Source organism: Pinus tabuliformis, chromosome 1_2, assembly GCF_031772625.1.
Source record: "Pinus tabuliformis cultivar Carrire ecotype Pingquan chromosome 1_2, CPIR1, whole genome shotgun sequence".
NCBI classification, from domain to species: Eukaryota; Viridiplantae; Streptophyta; class Pinopsida; order Pinales; family Pinaceae; genus Pinus; species Pinus tabuliformis.
In genome coordinates this window covers 780,770,358-780,779,837 of record NC_142298.1, presented here as the reverse complement: position 1 = coordinate 780,779,837, position 9,480 = coordinate 780,770,358, and positions in this window count along the sequence as shown.

Sequence of the window (9,480 nt, the reverse complement as noted above, 5' to 3'; positions counted from 1 at the left end):
GGCCTTTGGCCTTTCTTTTTTCTTATGTCTGAATTGCTCTGGCCCTATCATCATTGCTGCTCAACCTCACTTTGCTCCCGCTACTATTGTCTCCCCTATGCCTCGTCTGCACCATAGAATGTGGTGTTGCAGGGGTGGCAAGAGGGGCCGTCCTCTGCGCGCACCTTCCAGCCCATCTTCCAATTCCTCCTCCCTCTCCAGCGATTTCTTCGCTGGCCACTACCCTCACACCCGCAGTGGGAGAGGTTGTTTTCATGATTCCAGCCACTGTTTGGGCTCCCCTGCTCCTCGTCCTCCTGCCACCATGCCTTCTCCCATGACTGGCTACGCACTTTTCTCCATCAACTATTCTGTGAACCACCCAAGGATAACTGCTCACATTACAGTGGTCTTCCATGAGGAAGACCAGTTGGGGGAGCCAAGCTCTCATCCAGCGGGCCTCGGATCTGACAATGCTCAGACTTCAAACCTCGAGACAGGGATTGGCAACATGTCTATGCAGGCTTTGGATGCTCAAGCTCGCAGCGCTCATGATGTTGAGATGGCGTCGGTTGATGCTAGTCTTTCCAAATCCGATGTTGCTCTTGCTAGGGATCTGCTTGCAACAGGTTGGTGCCGTATAGTTGAAGAGCCTCCAGATGATTAGTTTTCTCAGTGTTGTCTTGTTATCTTGGCTTGCAGCCCATACAATTGGGCAAGTTTATGTTCAAACTGCTATGTTGAATTTTTGTTTATTTTTGGAACTTTGTAAACTCTGCAACATCAAGATCATAATTTTCTCCCCTACGTGGGTTTTGGTAATCTGTTCAAGACTGCTTTCCCTGTCATTGGGCAGTCTCCATATATGTTTATCTTGACAATTCTGCCTTTCACTAGGGTAGTTGTTTTGACTATGGTCACGATGTAATTCTACTCCCTTTGTTAATAGATTAACCTTATTTAGAAAAAGAAAAAAGGACTTCATCAACTCATTTGTCCATCCAATCATGAACATGCTGACCAGTACCCCTCAACCCAGAATCAACCAAGAAATAAAAAGGGTGTTACAATTGTCCATGAATAGCAAGCTCGGAGATTGGTATCTGTATCAGAACCACACAGAAATCAAAGTTTATGGATGCCAACTTGCTCCTTATAAACTGCCCAAATACCTCCCTATGAGGATATTTTCACTTGAGTATTTTAGGCAAATCATCAATTCAAATGAAGTGAACTTCCTAACAGCTAGGAAGAAGACCCAATTTAAAATGAAAAACCAATTTGGCCCCTTCATATGTAATAACAGAGAAGTTGTACCTGAGGCTGACAAGATGTTGCAGGACATGAAATTCAAGAACAAATTCATGTGGCAGTATGACCCTCATGCGGTCATAAACAAACTGAGAATCAAGATCAAATAGGGACCTTTCATCCACCATCCAAGACCTAATATTGAGCAGATTTCCAACCAATCAGAATGATTGGAAAACACATTGATTGGCATGGATAACACAGTAGTGGATGTAGAAAACACACTCATTGATGTTGAAAAACAAATTTACCAATGTTATTTCCTACAGGTTCCAGAACTAGGGGAACCAATTAATAATCCTCCTATTTTACAGACCCCAGCAAATGAGGAGAGGAACCAAAAAAGAAATAGGGAGGAGGGTTCTAGTTCTACCATGGGGACCACAGATGAGTACTTTGAACTCAGGAAAAGGCCCAAGTTGAATCCTGTGTCTGAACATGAAGAAAACATTGAATGAGTGGAAATCACTTACACTGAAACAATGGGGCAAAGAAGCAAAGATACAAATGCTTCAGGAGAGACACAACAACCATGAACCTCAAACACTCAAATGATTGCAAGATAGCTTAGTGTTGAGGTTTCCTCCTTCACTAGGCCAGCTAATAAAGAAAGAGACATTAAAGACAGGTACATGGAGATAAAGATGAGAAATCAAAATTTAATGGCTGAGACATACGCCCAATACTTCAAACACAAACCAACAAACCAGAGTAGGTTGATGTCAGCTTTTGACATCAAGGCAGGAAAGATGCAGGTCTCATTCATGTCGCCAACTATCCAACAACCAAAGGCCTTAGATGATTATAGAAAAATTGATTTTGAGGTGTTGGCTAGGGATGTTCATTCCATTGACCAGATACAATTTCAAAAACAGGCTGGAGAGATGATCTACTCCACCCTAACAGGAAAGGTCGTGGCTGCACATAGGTTGTAGGGTTCACTGGACAATATCAAAGCCCAATATAAATTGGGAAAGGCCTCCTCACAAGCCAAAGGCAACAGGATCAAGTCATTGGAGGACTTGGTCATTGAGTTGGGCCATGATCCTAATGACATTAAAGCTGCTGAAAAGATGATCAAGAAGAATAATGAGGATATAGCAGCTCTTAAGAAACAACTAAAGTTGCCTCATTTGGAACAGCCACAAACAAAAGAGGTCCTGGAGAGCCAAACAAATCATGAGTAGATGATGGACCTGGTGCTTCAATTGAATGACCAGCTAAAGGAGATGGAAAAGGAATTAGATAGCTTGATACAAGTAAAACAAGCTAGTCTAGAGAATGCCCCTGCCACTGTTATCCCAACAGTAACTACTACAGTACCATCCACTTTGGCAGCATCCTTACCTCCTACAGCTCCAATGTCTACAACACTGCCAACTTCTACACCGTCTACATCAACAACAAGGTCTACATCAATAGGGTCAATAGGTGATGAGGCGAGCAGATTGGTCAAGGCAATGGAAGACATTTCCATTCAGACCAATGAAATGAACAAGATCAAGGAGAAGGTGACCAGTCTGGAAACTGACTACAAGATTGCCCAAATCATGCACAAAGAAAAAGTGAAAAAAGCCACTAGGATGAATGAAAGAATAAAAAGCCTTAGGAAGGAACTGACATTGAAGGAACCCCTTGGAAAGGCTAAAGAACAATTGTGGGCAAATATCATTGACTCTGTCAATGATATTTGGCCATCCATCCAAGTAATATTTGAGCAGATTGATTTGATAAAACAGGCTACAGAAGCCATAGAGAGAGTAAAATAAGAACTTAGAGACATGCCAGAGGAAGCTACAAGAATCATTCACTTCCTCAACTCCAAAAACAAGTATGAGTTGCAGGAATTAGAGACACCTGACAGAATAGGTACAATTTTGGAAGTGAAAAGGGTCCTCACCAAGAGGAATTTAATGTTAACTTGGAGGATAAGTGCCAAACCGTGCAACTAGCCATTGACATATTCATGGTTAAATTTGAAATTTTGAGGCAAAGGGGTTTGCCAAATCCCTTGGTAATAAATGATAAGTTGATGACACAGTATGACTACAATAGAAAAATCAGAGAAGTAGCAAAAGATCAAGTGAATACTTCATCCATGAATGGCATACCTACTGGCAAGGTTTTGTACCAAACTTTTGAGAATTTGTTTTACCTCCAGCATGAGGTAAAACACCTTTTTTCGAATAAGCCTGCTTTTACCAAGTATACAAAGGCTGCTGAGATTTTCAGGAAGATGATCAATATCCAATTACCAGATGCCGAAACATGGCAGAAATTAAATGAATTACTGTAGACAGTCAAAAGGTGAAAATGTACAGTAAGAGTAAAAAGGCACAGTAAAAGGGATAATGACAGGTCAGCTAGTTCAAATTGTATCAGTTGAAAGGTCAGAGTGAATAGAACATCCAGCATGAAGACCAAACAACAAAGCAGAGATTAAAAGGAAAAATATCAAAGATTAAAGATAGCATGACCTAATAAACAGGGACAAAAAATAGTAGTTCAATAGCTGTCTCTATCTTCTTGCATTAAGATATTTCTTTCTCCTAAATTAGTTCCCAACACAGTTTGGGATATTTTGTAAAATTATTTTTGTATAAATACTTCATAATTCGAAGTATTGAGGGTGGATTGCTATACATTTGTAAATTTATTTTGATCACAAACCTAACGGTTATTGTACCAATTTTTCAAGTCAACAGACTAGAGCAAGTAATAAAGAGATTGCAGTATAGGATTCATGTGTAGAGCTATCACAGTGAAGTATTTTCTTTGTCAAATTGTTATTCTCTTATGTTTTTCAAAAACTTAAATGTTATCTAAAGTTGAATGAATTAACTGAAAACTTATCACATAATTTGTTTAAGTACACTCTGTTTTCAATAGTTAATCACTTACATGTTTTCTTCTGATATCCGAATTTGAGAATCCTTGATTGCTCTCCCATCCTGGTTGAGCTCTTCTACTTTCTTCATAATTTGGCTTAAGGAAACCTTAATTTCTCTTTGGATTTGATTGAAAACCACTTCACCATCCAACCTTGAGATCTGAACTAGCTCTATTATCTTGCCTTGCAGATACTATTTTTAGAACATGATCCAGTCCTGTTTGTCTAACATTTGACCCCATAGCCCAATGGTGAAAGACACCCCTCTTTTCATCTAACTGATCCCACCACCAAATCTAAATCAAAACCCAAGCACAATCATAATTAGCATAAAATCAAATAGATAAACAAAGTTAAATAAAAAAGAGAGAGCCCTCTCTGAGAATTAGGAAGGCTAGATCCTAATCTCCAAAGTTGGTTTGTGGTTACCTATAATCATTTCTTTCTCCAACACTCTAGAGTTTGGAGCGCTAACATATTGGTGACCATACTAAGGACTTCGATCCTCTGTATAATAAAACTTTAAGGAAACCTTAAATTTCATCTTCTGCCCCTTAAGGTCATTTTTTGAGTGTTGTTAAAAAGCTTTCATAAAAACAATTAAAAGGTTAAAATTTTGCCTCCCAAGAAGACTCACTATACCAGGGCAAATCTAGATCCAAACCTTGCTACCATAGTTAGTGACCCAGACAGGATTTTAAGAAAACCAAAAAAGGTAGAAACTCAAGCAAGTAGTAGCTGGTTAGTTAAAGAAAATTCACTCCCCGAGGAATTATCAAATTTAGAGGAAATTCCATTTGATTTATCATTTGATCTTTCATTGTTTAGAACTAAATCAAAGAATGCAATTCATGAAATTGTGTTAGACCGTAGTTGTATTCAATTAATTGAGTCAAAAAGGGTGCCTATACATCTAGATTTAGATAAATTTGTGTTGGATGATTTTGACAAGTTAGAAGCTTTAACCTCCATATTGATAAGCCATAAAGATGATACTTACCTTCAACAATCAGTTGAACTAGCTGCCCTCAATACTGTTGCCTCTGAAATTTCTGCGCAATCTTCAAATATTGTAAATACACCTTCATTTACTACCACCTCACCAATTGTATCCACTACAGTCCATTCCCCTAAACCAGACATTCATCAGCTTCCAATCAAACCAAACTCCTCATCCTCATCTACTTCATCTCAATCTATTTCAAGCCCTACCTCAACTACCAACACTTTACCGCCTAGTCATGCCAGAATCTCAGCCATGGCGGACATATATGCATCTTTGGTTTTACCAGCACAACTCCATGCCATGCCCCAAGATTATCAAAGAAAAATCTTTATGTTTGATGCTACTGGTCAGTATACTTCCCAACAACATGTGAAAAAAATGACTGATTATTTTGAGTTGCATGAGATTGATGAGTCTGATGTCCAAATTAGGTTGTTTGCCAATCATTAACTGGGGATGTTAAGAAATGGTTCAAAGCTTTACCTGCTAATCATATTACAGACTTAGCTGCTTTTCATAGATTGTTTATTGATAGATGGGAGAGAAAAAAAAACCCTCTGCAAATACTTTCTGAATATGGTAACATTAGAAGAGCTCCTAATGAGTCAGTTCAAGATTATTGTACTAGGTTCAATAGCATCTACAATGCAGTCCCTGCTAATCTTAAGCCTCCACCAAACCTAGCATTAATCAAATTCCCTGATGGTTTTGACACAGATATCTCATACTAGTTAAGGGAAAGAAACTCTGAAAAACTGGAACAAATGCAAACTAATGATGTCAGTGTAGAAGCCAATCTATTAGCTAAGAAAACTAGAATGAGAAATGAAACGAGAGTTGTCATTAAAGAGGAAACTTCCATTTCTAATGGTAAAATAGATAGTTTAGAAAAGAGTGTAGAAATAATAATGGATATATTATAAAACATGGAAAGAAAAATTCAGTGGGAGAATCAACAGCCACCCCCAATAAGAAACCGCAACTTCAATAAGAATCCTAACACTGGAAAGAATGCAATACCAAATCAACAAATTATACCACCCTTCTAGGAAAACTATGCTGACGGTTCACAAAGCCATGAAGGAGAGGATGACACCCAAATAAACTTATTAAGAATCAAAAATGAAGGTTTTGTTTTTCTTACTCAAGAAGAACAGGAATTGTACATGCTGCAACAATTCCAATTATAATCTGGGGAGTCCTTCGACTTTAAACAGGGCTATGAATCTTCCATATATGAGGTTCAAAAACAGTATAGCCTAAGAAGTAAAAAGAAAAATGAAACTCCCACTAAGACAACAATCCAGACCCAAACTAAAAAGATAACAGAAGCTCCTATAACCAAAGTCCTCCATATCCTCCCTAGGTGAACTCAGGAGACTTCTAGCCCAAAAATTGTAGAGATAACTTCATCTGAAACTCAAACTGAAAGAGTTAATCAAAACATTCCAAATAAGAGAATTCAAAACAAAACTGCTGAAACACAGACCAAAGTGCCTAATACAGAAAAAGAAGATAAAAACACACAGATCACATTCACGAAGGAAGATATCATCCAATCAAGCAAAACTCAATTGTCTTTCTAAATTAAAATTGAGATAGAAAAATTGAAAATATCAGTCCCTTTGACTGAGCTAGTGAAAAATGAATCATAGAGATCACAGATCACTCAAACATTGAATATAGGTGAAGGGGAGGATGTTGTGAATTTGAAAGATGATCAGCCTCAGTTATTGTTTGGCCGTGAAGTAAATGGCACCCATCAGCAAGGGGGTATCCCTCCTTTCTACATTACTTTGAACATTCATGACAAAATATTACATAATTCTATGCTCGACTTAGGGGCATCCCATAACTTAATGCCAAAGGAAATCATGAAGAGACTAAACTTACATATCACTAGAACATATAAGGACCTATTTTCCTTTGACTCTAGCCAAGTTAAGTGCCTCGGCCTGATCAAGGATTTGTGTGTGACTCTAGTCCAGTGCCCAACAAAGAGTATTGTGATGGACATAGTAGTTGCTGACATCCCACCCAAATACGGAATGTTGTTTTCTCGCTCATGGGGACAAAAATTGCAAGGATTTTTACAATTAGATATGTTATATGCCACCATCTCTATTTTTTGTCAACAAAGAAAAATTTATAGAGAGACCTTGATGAAATAGATGTTGAGCAGTGCAGAATAACCACAGAATTTCCCTATATACTCCATGCATTCTGATATGGACTCTTTCATTTTGTACAATTCAGACCATGACAAAAAGGAAATCACAACTGTAGAATAGAAATACAACACACCTGATAGTGAAAACATTTTTCATGAATTACTATGTCATTTGAATTTTGATGGATCTGTGAATAGACTAGGAGCAGGTGCAGGAGTATGCATTCACAACATGGAGAATAATCATTCTAAAGGTCATGCAGTTAGGTTAAATTTTAAATGCACAAATAAAATGGCAGAATATGAAGCTCTAATCTTAGGATTACAAATGGTTAGAAAACTTGGAGCGAAGAGATTTTCTATACTGGGAGACTCAAAATTGATTATTAAACAAATCAAAGGTGAATACTCTGTAAATAATCCCAGACTGAGTCAATATAGAGAGACTTGTTGGCATTATGATGCATGTGTTGTACTTGATGGCAACCCTCTCATAGAAGATCATCTCACTTGTATACATTCAGATGAATCCACAGAAGAGATATCAGATATGACATAATACATGGATGTAGGACAGTTCAAAGGGATCAAATGACAGTTCACAAGTAAGCTTTGCCATCAAGTCCAAAGGGGGAGATTGTTGGCATTATTGTTGTCCTTGATACAGGTGATAGATCACAGTACTTCAGGTCAGTAGCAGAGATTGATGATCAACTCTCAAATATTGAAGAAAATAAGGGGTACGCAGGTACACTGTACAAAAGGTGCGGACACGCAGGCATGTCTTAGATAAAGTGCGTACATACCCGCAGGTATCCCATGTAAAAGGTGTGGACCCTAGTTCACGCACTCTCATGCAATGAAAAAGTACTCTCACATGGGAATCCGATGGTGGACCATAATATTTAGCCCGGCGTATTTGATCCTATGGTTTGGTGAGTGGTATTGTTTTAAATTATTATTATTATTATTGAGCCCCATGTTTTTAGGCCTGTTTTTTTGGTTATCTATGGTATTGATCCATAATTTGAGGAGGAGCATGCCTATATAAAGCAAAGGAGATCATTTGGCTAGATACTTGTGAAAGAAGAAGATCTTAAGAGAAGCTAGATCTGAAATTCTAGTGATGGGTTTGTGAGAGATAGTTGAATCTATATCAAGGAGAAACATGAGGGTTACAAGTCGGATCTACTAATGGGTTGAGATCCCTTCGGCGCATGATCAGATGTGTAGATCTGATAGTCTGGGTTATCCTTGAAGTTTGAAAATTGTCTATATCCGCAGGACCGCAAGTGCAGTGAAAGAAAAGTGCGGAGATACGCAGGCACAGAAGCGTTGTAGGTGCGCAGATACGTAGGCGCAGAAGCGCTGCAGGTGCACAGATACGCAAGCCCAGAAGCGCTGCAGATGTGGAGGTACGCAGGCAGTTCATAAGACACAGTGCGTGGGTACACAGGCAAGTAGCAGAAGAAGGTGCGGATGCACGCAAGTGTTATACTGGTGAAGCTGCAGACTTTTCATGAAATCTATTTAGCTGCCCCTGTTTATTATAGCTGTGTTCTGGGTTTTGAAGTGAATTCTGGTTTCTGATATTAAGTTCTGATAACAGCAGTGATTGATTGAATGATTATGATTAGCTTCAGTATTGATAGATGAATGGATCAAGTTCATAATGACTTATCCTTATATGATCTGGTGGACTAGATCCGGTTGATAACTCTCATTGTATATGTATTGATCTGGTGATTGGGTGATTCAGAAGGTTGTTTGATTATGAGCTTCAATGTTTTTGTTGGGTCCAGTATGAAAATTGGATGAAATGTGGCCTTTCAGATTATGTGTTGTGCTTCAGTGTATCTAGTATGAAAATTGATGAAACGTGGTACCTGGAGGAGAGAAGATTGTAGGCCAGCACCTACGTACTAGTATCTAAGCTAGTACAAGAGCTAAGGGAAATTTATGGAGCATTGTAGTAGGCAGCAGCCTACGTACTAGAAAATGAATCGGCTAGTACAAGAGCAAAGGGGGTTGTAGCTCCCGTACTGGTATAAGACTGCACCAGTACAAAATATTGTAAAAGGATTTTCTTATTAAGAAGAAGATTGAGATGACTTGTAGCAGGTG